Source organism: Balaenoptera physalus (genome assembly GCF_965194825.1).
Source record: "Balaenoptera physalus genome assembly, chromosome: 5".
Classification (NCBI taxonomy): Eukaryota; Metazoa; Chordata; class Mammalia; order Artiodactyla; family Balaenopteridae; genus Balaenoptera; species Balaenoptera physalus.
The window spans coordinates 47,106,337-47,119,025 of record NC_138884.1 but is presented as its reverse complement, the minus strand read 5'-3'; the positions used below and the strand labels follow the sequence as shown (position 1 = coordinate 47,119,025).

Sequence of the window (12,689 nt, the reverse complement as noted above, 5' to 3'; positions counted from 1 at the left end):
GAGCCCTGGTCTGGGAAGATCCCACATGCCACGGAGCAAATGGGCCCGTAAGCCACAGCTACTGAGCCTGCGCGTCTGGAGCCTGTGCTCCGCAACAAGAGGCCGCGATAGTGAGAGGCCCGCGCACTGCGATGAAGAGTGGCCCCCGCTCGCCGCAACTAGAGAAAGCCCTCGTACAGAAACGAAGACCCAAAACACCCAAAAATAAATAAATAAACAAACAAATAAATAAATGAAAACCAAAAAACTGTTAGAACTCATAAGTGAGTTTAGTAAAGGTGCAGGATATAAAATCAGCATATAGAAGTCATTATACAAAAGCAATGACCTACCCAAAAAAGGAAATTAAGAAAACAACCCCAGAGAGCCTACCATCAAGCCTCTTAGATAGCCTCAACCACCAGAGGGCAGACAGCAGGAGCAAGAAAAACTACAATCCTGCAGCCTGTGGACCAAAAACCACAGTTACAGAAAGATAGAGAAGATGAAAAGGCAGAGGGCTATGTACCAGATGAAGGAACAAGAAAAAACCCCAGAAAAACAACTAAATGAAGTGGAGATAGGCAACCTTCCAGAGAAAGAATTCAGAATAATGATAGTGAAGATGATCCAGGACCTCGGAATAAGAATGGAGGCAAAGATTGAGAAGATGCAAGAAATGATTAACAAAGACCTGGAAGAATTAAAGAACAAACAAACAGAGATGACCAATACAATAACTGAAATGAAAACTACACTAGAAGGAATCAATAGCAGAATAACTGAGGCAGAAGAACGGATAAGTGACCTGGAAGACAGAATGGTGGAATTCACTGCTGCGGAACAGACTAAAGAAAAAAGAATGAAAAGAAATGAAGACAGCCTAAGAGACCTCTGGGACAACATTAAACGCAACAACATTCGCATTATAGGGGTCCCAGAAGGAGAAGAGAGAGAGAAAGGACCAGAGAAAATATTTGAAGAGATTATAGTCGAAAACTTCCCTAACATGGGAAAGGAAATAGCCACCCAAGTCCAGGAAGCGCAGAGAGTCCCATACAGGATAAACCCAAGGAGAAACACGCCGAGACACATAGTAATCAAAGTGGCAAAAATTAAAGACAAAGAAAAATTATTGAAAGCAGCAAGGGAAAAACGACAAATAACATACAAGGGAACTCCCATAAGGTTAACAGCTGATTTCTCAGCAGAAACTCTGCAAGCCAGAAGGGAGTGGCATGATATACTTAAAGTGATGAAAAGGAAGAACCTACAACCAAGATTACTCTACCCGGCAAGGATCTCATTTAGATTTGATGGAGAAATCAAAAGCTTTACAGACAAGCAAAAGCTAAGAGAATTCAGCACCACCAAACCAGCTCTACAACAAATGCTAAAGGAACTTCTCTAAGTGGGAAACACAAGAGAAGAAAAGGACCTACAAAAACAAACCCAAAACAATTAAGAAAATGGTCATAGGAACATACATATCGATAATTACCTTAAACGTGAGTGGATTAAACGCCCCAACCAAAAGACATAGACTGGCTGAATGGATACAAAAACAGGACCCATATATATGCTGTCTACAAGAGACCCACTTTAGACCTAGGGACACATACAGACTGAAAGTGAGGGGATGGAAAAAGATATTCCATGCAAATGGAAATCAAAAGAAAGCTGGAGTAGCTATACTCATATCAGATAAAATAGACTTTAAAATAAAGAATGTTACAAGAGACAAGGAAGGACACTACATAATGATCCAGGGATCAATCCAAGAAGAAGATATAACAATTATAAATATATATGCACCCAACATAGGAGCGCCTCAATACATAAGGCAACTGCTAACAGCTATAAAAGAGGAAATCGACAGTAACACAATAATAGTGGGGGACTTTAACACTTCACTTACACCAATGGACAGATCATCCAAAATGAAAATAAATAAGGAAACAGAAGCTTTAAATGACACAATAGACCAGATAGATTTAATTGATATATATAGGACATTCCATCCAAAAGCAGCAGATTACACGTTCTTCTCAAGTGCGCACGGAACATTCTCCAGGATAGATCACATCTTGGGTCACAAATCAAGCCTCAGTAAATTTAAGAAAATTGAAATCATACCAAGCATCTTTTCTGACCACAACGCTATGAGATTAGAAATGAATTACAGGGAAAAAAACGTAAAAAAGACAAACACATGGAGGCTAAACAATACGTTACTAAATAACCAAGAGATCACTGAAGAAATCAAAGAGGAAATCAAAAAATACCTAGAGACAAATGACAATGAAAACACGACGACCCAAAACCTATGGGATGCAGCAAAAGCGGTTCTAAGAGGGAAGTTTATAGCTATACAAGCCTACCTAAAGAAACAAGAAAAATCTCAAGTAAACAATCTAACCTTACACCTAAAGAAACTAGAGAAAGAAGAACAAACAAAACCCAAAGTTAGCAGAAGGAAAGAAATCATAAAGATCAGAGCAGAAATAAATGAAATAGAAACAAAGAAAACAATAGCAAAGATCAATAAAACTAAAAGTTGGTTCTTTGAGAAGATAAACAAAATTGATAAGCCATTAGCCAGACTCATCAAGAAAAAGAGGGAGAGGACTCAAATCAATAAAATCAGAAATGAAAAAGGAGAAGTTACAACAGACACAGCAGAAATACAAAACATCCTAAGAGACTACTATAAGCAACTTTATGCCAATAAAATGGACAACCTGGAAGAAATGGACAAATTCTTAGAAAGGTATAACCTTCCAAGACTGAATCAGGAAGAAACAGAAAATATGAACAGACCAATCACAAGTAATGAAATTGAAACTGTGATTAAAAATCTTCCAACAAACAAAAGTCCAGGACCAGATGGCTTCACAGGTGAATTCTATCAAACATTTAGAGAAGAGCTAACACCCATCCTTCTCAAACTCTTCCAAAAAATTGCAGTGGAAGGAACACTCCCAAACTCATTCTATGAGGCCACCATCACCCTGATACCAAAACCAGACAAAGACACTACAAAAAAAGAAAATTACAGACCAATATCACTGATGAATATAGATGCAAAAATCCTCAACAAAATACTAGCAAACAGAATCCAACAACACATTAAAAGGATCATACACCACGATCAAGTGGGATTTATCCCAGGGATGCAAGGATTCTTCAATATACGCAAATCAATCAATGTGATACACCATATTAACAAACTGAAGAATAAAAACCATATGATCATCTCAATAGATGCAGAAAAACTTTTGACAAAATTCAACACCCATTTCTGATAAAAACTCTCCAGAAAGTGGGCATAGAGGGAACCTACCTCAACATAATAAAGGCCATATATGACAAACCCACAGCAAACATCATTCTCAATGGTGAAAAACTGAAAGCATTTTCTCTGATCAGGAACGAGACAAGGATGTCCACTCTCACCACTATTATTCAACATAGTTCTGGAAGTCCTAGCCACGGCAATCAGAGAAGAAAAAGAAATAAAAGGAATACAAATTGGAAAAGAGGAAGTAAAACTGTCACTGTTTGCGGATGACATGATACTATACATAGAGAATCCTAAAACTGCCACCAGAAAACTGCTAGAGCTAATTAATGAATATGGTAAAGTTGCAGGATACAAAATTAATGCACAGAAATCTCTTGCATTCCTATACACTAATGATGAAAAATCTGAAAGAGAAATTATGGAAACACTCCCATTTACCATTGCAACAAAAAGAATAAAATACCTAGGAATAAACCTACCTAGGGAGACAAAAGACCTGTATGCAGAAAACTATAAGACACTGATGAAAGAAATTAAAGATGATACCAACAGATGGAGAGATATACCATGTTCTTGGATTGGAAGAATCAACATTGTGAAAATGAGTATACTACCCAAAGCAATCTACAGATTCAATGCAATCCCTATCAAATTACCAATGGCATTTTTTACGGAGCTAGAACAAATCATCTTAAAATTTGTATGGAGACACAAAAGACCCCGAATAGCCAAAGCAGTCTTGAGGCAAAAAAATGGAGCTGGAGGAATCAGACTCCCTGACTTCAGACTATACTACAAAGCTACAGTAATCAAGACAATATGGTACTGGCACAAAAACAGAAACATAGATCAATGGAACAAGATAGAAAGCCCAGAGATTAACCCACGCACCTATGGTCAACTAATCTATGAGAAAGGAGGCAAAGATATACAATGGAGAAAAGACAGTCTCTTCAATAAGTGGTGCTGGGAAAACTGGACAGCTACATGTAAAAGAATGAAATTAGAATACTCCCTAACACCATACACAAAAATAAACTCAAAATGGATTAGAGACCTAAATATAAGACTGGACACTATAAAACTCTTAGAGGAAAACATAGGAAGAACACTCTTTGACATAAATCACAGCAAGATCTTTTTTGATCCACCTCCTAGAGTAATGGAAATAAAAACAAAAATAAACAAGTGGGACCTAATGAAACTTCAAAGCTTTTGCACAGCAAAGGAAACCATAAACAAGACGAAAAGACAACCCTCAGAATGGGAGAAAATATTTGCAAATGAATCAACGGACAAAGGATTAATCTCCAAAATATATAAACAGCTCATTCAGCTCAATATCAAAGAAACAAACACCCCAATCCAAAAATGGGCAGAAGACCTAAATAGACATTTCTCCAAAGAAGACATACAGACGGCCACGAGGCACATGAAAAGCTGCTCAACATCACTAATTATTAGAGAAATGCAAATCAAAACTACAATGAGGTATCACCTCACTCCTGTTAGAATGGGCATCATCAGAAAATCTACAAACAACAAATGCTGGAGAGGGTGTGGAGAAAAGGGAACCCTCTTGCACTGTTGGTGGGAATGTAAATTGATACAGCCACTATGGAGAACAATATGGAGGTTCCTTAAAAAACTAAAAATAGAATTACCATATGACCCAGCAATCCCACTACTGGGCATATACCCAGAGAAAACCGTAATTCAAAAAGACACATGCACCCGAATGTTCATTGCAGCACTATTTACAATAGCCAGGTCATGGAAGCAACCTAAATGCCCATCAACAGACGAATGGATAAAGAAGATGTACATATATACAATGGAATATTACTCAGCCATAAAAAGGAACGAAATTGAGTCATTTGTTGAGACGTGGATGGATCTAGAGACTGTCATACAGAGTGAAGTAAGTCAGAAAGAGAAAAACAAATATCATATATTAATGCATGTATGTGGAACCTAGAAAAATGGTAAAGATGAGCCAGTTTGCAGGGCAGAAGTTGAGACACAGATGTAGAGAATGGACATATGGACACCAAGGGGGGAAAACTGCGGTGAGGTGGGGATGGTGGTGTGCTGAATTGGGCGATTGGGATTGACATGTATACACTGATGTGTATAAAATTGATGCCTAATAAGAACCTGCAGTATAAAAAAACAAACAAAACAACTAATACTAAACTTTCATTGGGTTATTTGTATGGAAATATGTTAATATAAATGTTTCAGACATTACATGAAATTCCTAAAAATCTTATATTTGTATTTGTATGGAAATATGTATGGAAATATGTTAATATAAATGTTTCAGACATTACATGAAATTTCTAAAAAAAAAAAAAAAAAAAAGAAAACAACCCCATTCTTAATTTCATTACAAAGAATAAAATACTTAGGAATCAATTTAGCCAAAGGGGTGAAAGATCTCTACATTGAAAAGTATAAAAAGTTGATGAGGAAAATTAAAGATGACACTGATAATATGGAAAGACAACCCATGTTCATGAACTGGAGGATTTACTATCATTAAAATATCCATACTACCCAAAGTGATCCACAGATTCAATGCAATCCCTATTAAAATCCCAGTGGGGGACTTCGCTGGTGGTGCAGTGGTTAAGAATCCGCCTGCCAATGCAGGGGACACGGGTTTGAGCCCTGGTCTGGGAAGATCCCACATGCCGTGGAGCAACTAAGTCCACACGCCACAACTCCTGAAGCCCGCGCACCTAGAGATCGTGCTCTGCAATGAGAGAAGCAACTGCAATGAGAAGCCCGTGCACCACAACAGAGTAGCCCCCACTCACCTCAACCAGAGAAAGCCCACGCTCAGCAACAAAGACCCAACGCAGCCAAAAATAAATAAAATAAATTTATTTTTAAAATTGGGCAAAGGACTTGAATAGACATTTCTCCAAAGGAGGCATATAAATGGCCAACAGATGTATGAAAAGGTGCTCAACATCACTAACTGTCAGAGAAATGCAAGTCAAACCACAATGAGATATCACCTCACACCTGTTATAATGGCAATTATCAAAAAGACAAAAGATAGCAAGTGTTGATGAGGATGTGGAGAAAAGGGAACCCTCGTGCATTTTTGTTGGGTATGTAAATTGATACAGCCACTAAGGAAAACAGTATTGAAGTTCCTCAAAACATTAAAAACACAACTACCTTATGACTCAGCAATCCCACTTCTGGGTATACAGCAAAAGGAAATGAAATCGGTATCGTGAAGAGACATATGCACTTCCATGTTTACTTTTCACAGCAGCCAAGATATTGGATCAACCGAAGTGTCTGTAGATTCATGAATGGATAAACAGAGTGTGGTATATAAACAGGCATATCTCCTTTTATTGTGCTTTGCAGATACTACGTTGTCTACAGTTTGAAGGTTTGTGGCAATCCTGCATTGAGTAAGTCCATTGGTGCCATTTTCCCAATTAACATTACTTTAAAATTAAGGTATGTACATTGGTTTTTTAGACATAATGCTATCACACATTAACACACTATAATATAGTAGACACATAAGTTTTATATGCACGGGTAAACCAAAAAATTCATGTGGCTTGTTTTGTTGCAATATTTGCTTTATTTTGGTGGTCTGGAACCAAACCTGCATTATCTCCAAGGTATGCCTGTATACGACGGAATATCATTCAGCCTTTAAAATGAAGGAAATGTTGCTATTTGTGACAACATGGATGAACCTGAAAGAGATTATGCTACGTGAAATAAGCCAGGTACAGAAAGACAGCTACAAACACTTCATGATGCTACTTTTATGTGGAATCTGAAATAGTCATAGATGTGGGGTGCAGAACAGTGGTTGACAGTAGATGAGGGCATGGGAAAATTGGCAGGTATTGATCACGAGGTACAAAGTTTCAGTTATGCAAGGTGAATAATTTCTGGAAATCTAGTGTACAACAATGTGCATATAGTTAACAATGCTGTATTGTGTACTTGTAATTTGCTAAGAGGGTAGATCTGAAGTGTTCTCACCATAAAGAAAGAAAAAAGAAAATGGTAATTATATGAGGTGATGGATATGTGAATTGGCTTGATTGTGGCAATGATTTCAAAAATGTATATGTATATCAAAACATCAAGTTGTATATCTTAAAGATATATTTTTATTTCTCTATTATACCTCATTAAAGATGGGAAGAAGAAAGAAATGAGGTAATGATACATACTACAATATGGGTGAACCTTGAAAATTATGCTATGTGAAAGAAGCCAGACATAAATAGTCACATACTGTATAATTTACACTTATATGAAATATCCAAATAGATATATCTATAGAGACAGAAAGCAGACTGGTGACTGCCCAGGGGTTAGGTAGAAGAAAGCATGGGTAGGTCTTCCCTTTAAAGCGATAAAAATATTTTTGAACCACATAGAAGTAAGGGTTGCACAACATGGTGAATGTACTAAATGCTATTGAATCGTTCAAGTTAAAACGGTTAATTTTATCTCAGTAAAAAGTAAAACTTCTCCCCAAGTTACATTTAGTTAATTTACTGTGTCTTGACAAGTTTTAATATGAATCATATCGTTAAGAAGAAACAGCCTCAATTCACACCAAATAAACATTCAGTTTAGCGAGGTATCTGTTTTCTAATGGTTTTTTAATGTCCTAACTTTAGCATACTACCCCATCCCTGTTGTTGTGGTAGAGCAAATGGCATGAACCAGAGGTGGAAACCTAAATCAGACCGTAAAACTCTAACTGAATTTTTGAGACAATGCAACGGCAGGGTTTATGTGTTTTTGCTTCAACATGTTTGTACCTACAATTTCTTATCTTGCTCTACCTGACTTTTTTAAATCTTTAATTCATTTATCTTAAAATATGTAAATAGTTTATAAAAAGCAAGTAAATATCTATGTATTGCTAGAAAAGAGATAATTTAACGATGAGCTTTCTTTATTCGTCATATTTTATACTGTTAGAAGAATGAGGCTATCAATTGAATTCTGTCCCCCCAAAATTCATATATTCAAGCTCTAACAAAGTGATGGTATTTGGAGATGAGGCCTTTGGCAGGTAATGAGATTAAATGATGTCATGAGGATTAGGCTCTATTAGTGCCCCTGTAAGAGGAAACCAGAGAGTTTTTTCTGTGTCTCTCCACCATGTGAGGACACAGTGAAAAGACAGTTGTCTGCAAGCCAGGAAGAGAGCCCTCACCAGGCACTGAATTGGCCAGCACCGTGATCTTAGACTTCCAAGCCTCTAGAACTGTGAGTTGTTAAAGTCACCAAGGCTATAGTATTATGTTATGGCAGCTTGAGCTATAAGAGTACTAAATGGAAGAGACATGGAGGAACCCTAAACACATATTGCTAAATGAAAGAGGCCAAACTGAAATGGATACATACTGTATGATTTCAGCTATATGACATCCTGGAAAAGGTAGGGCACTTAAACTATTCTGTATGATACTGTAATGGTCAATGCTTGTCATACATTCGTCAAAACCCATAGGATATACAACAGAGTAAACTGTAATGTAAACTATGGATATTAGTTAACAGTAATGTATGAACTTTGGCTCATCCATTGTAAAAAATGCCCCACACTAATGCAAGACGTTAATAATAGGGGAAACTTTGGTTTGGGGAATAGATGTGAGGGGGTGTATGGGAACTCTATACTTTGCTCAAATTCTCTTTAAACTTAAAACTACTCTAAATATAGTCTACCAATTTATTTAAACAAAATAAATCTAAGTTGCCTCATCATATTGTGAGGTTATTACCATCTTACAGTTTTTCTATTTGACCGACTTCTTTAATGTTCATTTCTATCTTCTTTTATCCTTGTAAAAAATATATCAAATGTTTTGTACTATTTCACCTCCCAGCCTATTATCTTTTTAGTTATATGTCTTTCACAAACTCTCGTTGGAAACTACATTAGATATCCTTGACTTATTACACTCTATGCCCATTACTATTTTCACCACCTCCCTAGTAATGCTTGAACCTTGGCTATGACCCATTGTCACCTCTGGACAAATAGTTTCTGCTCTATTTTCTGTCTTCTGTCCTTCTGGGCCACTTCTATGTACCATCATTACACAAAGAACTGACTTTACAGATTCTATATGCCAGTGTGTAAGACTTGCAGTGTTTTAAGAAGTATCCCAACTTCATGATGATGATTTGGGGTCATTACCAAAGCACTCGGGATCATTCATATTATTTTAAGGTAGTTTTATAGGACAACGCACATTGGTATTTTCCTCCTATTAACAGAGTAGGAAACTGTGGGTTGATCTGCAGCTATTTTGATTAAGAAAGCAGGATATGAACTCTGCTTCTTTGCTGGGGTACTTGGCACTGCTCCTTCTCTTGCTGGGACATATTTTGCGCCTTTACAGCCTGGCATCTAGGCATCCTGATCAGACTAATGTTTGGCTTTATTGGATACGTTGACCAGTCTGATTGATATTCTGGTACATACAGGTTACTTGGTCATGGTTGCTCACCTCTGAACCTCAGCTTCATCACCTGCAAAGTGCAACTAATAGCACATCCGCTTTGTGGGGTTTTTATGGATTTGGCAAGCGTCATAGTGCCTGGCACGTGCTAGAGACTCAGGTGATGCAGTAATTACCCAAAGTTGCATTTTCAGTGGATCCTTCCCACCGGGAGAAGGTGACTCACGGCCTTGGGGGAGGAAGAGCAGGACAAACAGCAAGGGCAGCAAGGGCCAAGGCAAGGAGGTGAGAACTGACATGCAGGGGGGCCTCATGCTGGTATCACCAGAGGGCCCAGAGTGAGCCAGGATGTGGGGAGAGACTGGCCAGTCAGTAAGACCAGGCCAAGAAGGGCCGTGTGAGGGGGCTTAGCTTTTACCTTGTGGTAGAGGCCATCCAAAGGAGAAAGTGGAAGATGGGTAGGTATAGACTTCTCCCTTAGGAATTGTCCTCGGGGTCTGTTTATCTCCTGGCAGGGTCCGTTCAATGAGTTGGCCCCTCCAGCACATTCTAGAGAGGACTGGCCATGTCTGACCCTCTGGAGATACAGCCCTGACCTCCTGGCCACCTCACTGAGGAGAGGGCTCACGGGGGAATCAGCCTCACTCTACATCTGTCCACCAGTCCTGCACCCTGGACTCCAGGACCACTCACTTGCAAGAGACACATCCAGCTGCCAGAGGAAGTGACATTTCCTGACTCATCTGGCTAAGAATGAGCAGAGTATTGCTGACCATTCCAGGGGCGTAGCTGCCACAGAAGATCAGGATGGGTACAAGCCACAGAAGATCAGAGGGAACAAAGGTCAGTCCACATGGGAGTTCACATGGGCGCCTCACAGTCACCAACATGCCCTCGAGTTTCCCTTCCAGCCCAACACACACTCCACCTGCCCACAGTCGCCTGTGCCACCATCACACAGCCCCACAGAGCTCCAAACATCCTCAAACACACAAACTCCCTACCTATAAGCAGATGCCTGTGTGCCCAGAACCCTCCTGCTCCAGTATACATGCACTACAAACCCCAATAAAATCACAGCCACAGTCTTGAATACAAAAACACACCCCCAACGGCCCCCGATAATCAAACACCGAAATCCTCATATCCCACAAAAGTCCACCCAACCCCATATAACCCCCCAATGCAAACACACAAACCCTTCAACAATAGCCAAATACATTCAAACCAAACTCACATACTTCTTAACATAAGACACAACCCCCAAAATCCAAATATAACACATACAGTCCCCCCACAGCTGTGAACATCCACGTATGTACAATGCCTCAGAAGCTGAGACAAACACAAAATACCATCAGAGAGACACAAGGTTTCCAACCTTCTCCTAAATACTCCCCCCACAACACATGATGAACTCACACCCCCAATACAAACATACACCCATCTCCCTCTTGAGATACTATAAACAGCCTCTGTCACATCCCCTGATTATACATACACAGCTAGCAACCCCCATTTACACTGACAACCCCAATCTCTGCAAATTCCTCCACACCAAAAATACACTCCCTAAACTCTTACCCTACAGGATGAGCATATGTATAACCCCTATACTCTGAATACACACAGATCCAACACACAAAACATTAAAATGCATACCCCTGCCTCTTCTCAAATGCCTGCACACAGAGCCTCAAAACACCCAGAACCAGCCCCACCACCCAGCCGCACCATGCTACACCAACCGTACACTCATAAAGGCACTCAGGCCCCTCATCTCTCCCCAGATCACACATACACAGTCTCTACACAGCTTTACTATTACCCCAAACCGTCCTATACCCCAAACATACATCCATGAGTTCCCCACACAGCCCTAACCCATGACAGAGGCAGCTCTACCAGGGGCATCATGGCACCCCGAGTGGGCAAATGCCGCTGAGGTAAGTGCCTCCTATGTTGCTGCAATTCTTGCTGCTGTTGCAAATCATCCCTTGACCCCACCGAGGCTGACCGGGACACCCTAAACAGGAAGTGGCAGCATATGAGTCAGGGAAGAGGAAAACTCCCTTCCAGGTATTCCCTGTCACCATCCATTGCACCAAAACATCGAATGACCAGCATGAACAAGAAACAGAGACATGTAACTATACCATGATAGAAGTGCAAATTTTTCTAGAAAAAATTTCTCCAAGGGAAGGGGGAGAACTGTGTTCCCCCTAATTATAAAGCCATGCTGTTACAATTCAAAGAAACGTCAGATACAGTACAACAGGCATTGGACTGCATCCATGTTGTAGCTAGATATGAGAAAGATAATTTTTCTGAAGCCCCAAATCTCGCTTGCCAGTAAAGGCACATGGGCGCCGCTGCCCCATCGGCCAGGAACCCAACAGAGGACGCTTAAGGGATATAGGGACTTCTGGGACCCTTATTGGTCTCCACCAAGGGGTGGTGCTTTCACACAGCTCCATCCTTCTTGAGATGACTAACAGACCTCCCTGTATTGGCAGCTCTGGAGATTGGGGTCCCTAATGACGTAACCTTGGGACAGCCCAAGCACAAGGTAGACATTTTTGCTCAGACTCTTCAGCAGACTGGAGTGATGGGCAGCTGTCACCTCTCCGAATCCTGTACCCTGACCTCTGCCAAGGCCTCTGCCTTAGGGACCTGGCAGATCCCTGGAGCGTGGTCCTCCTCTGGGACAATTGCCCATATACTTCTCTAATTATCCTTGGGACACACATAAACAACTTTTCTTATGGCTCTCATTGACAACTGGAGCTCAAATTACACTGCTTCCTGGGAAACCCTTCAATTATAAGCAAGGGCCACACGTTAGATTACAACGCATAATAGTCAGGGGAGTAGAAAGCATTCAACTTCCATTGAATGTCACTACTGAAACAATCTTTATTAAAATT

General features: G+C 39.9%; 1 protein-coding gene and 1 long non-coding RNA gene across 23 annotated transcripts in view; one reads left to right on the top strand and one right to left on the bottom strand.

The window, feature by feature from the left end:
• Positions 1–12,689, top strand: part of LOC309661717 (stearoyl-CoA desaturase 5-like) — a 238,659-nt gene that overhangs the window by 25,758 nt on the left and 200,212 nt on the right. The window lies entirely within an intron of this gene.
• LOC309661722 overlaps positions 1–12,689 on the bottom strand; it is a 48,563-nt gene that overhangs the window by 20,275 nt on the left and 15,599 nt on the right. For 13 of the 22 annotated variants that reach the window (XR_014264178.1, XR_014264181.1, XR_014264182.1 and 10 more), the window contains one exon: positions 6,476–6,601. The exons of 8 other annotated variants lie outside the window; for them this stretch is intronic. This is a non-coding gene — a long non-coding RNA (uncharacterized lncRNA). Of the gene's footprint in view, positions 1–5,930; positions 6,042–6,475; positions 6,602–12,689 lie in introns of all 22 variants that reach the window. One more of the 22 variants, XR_014264180.1, reaches the window with a different exon arrangement.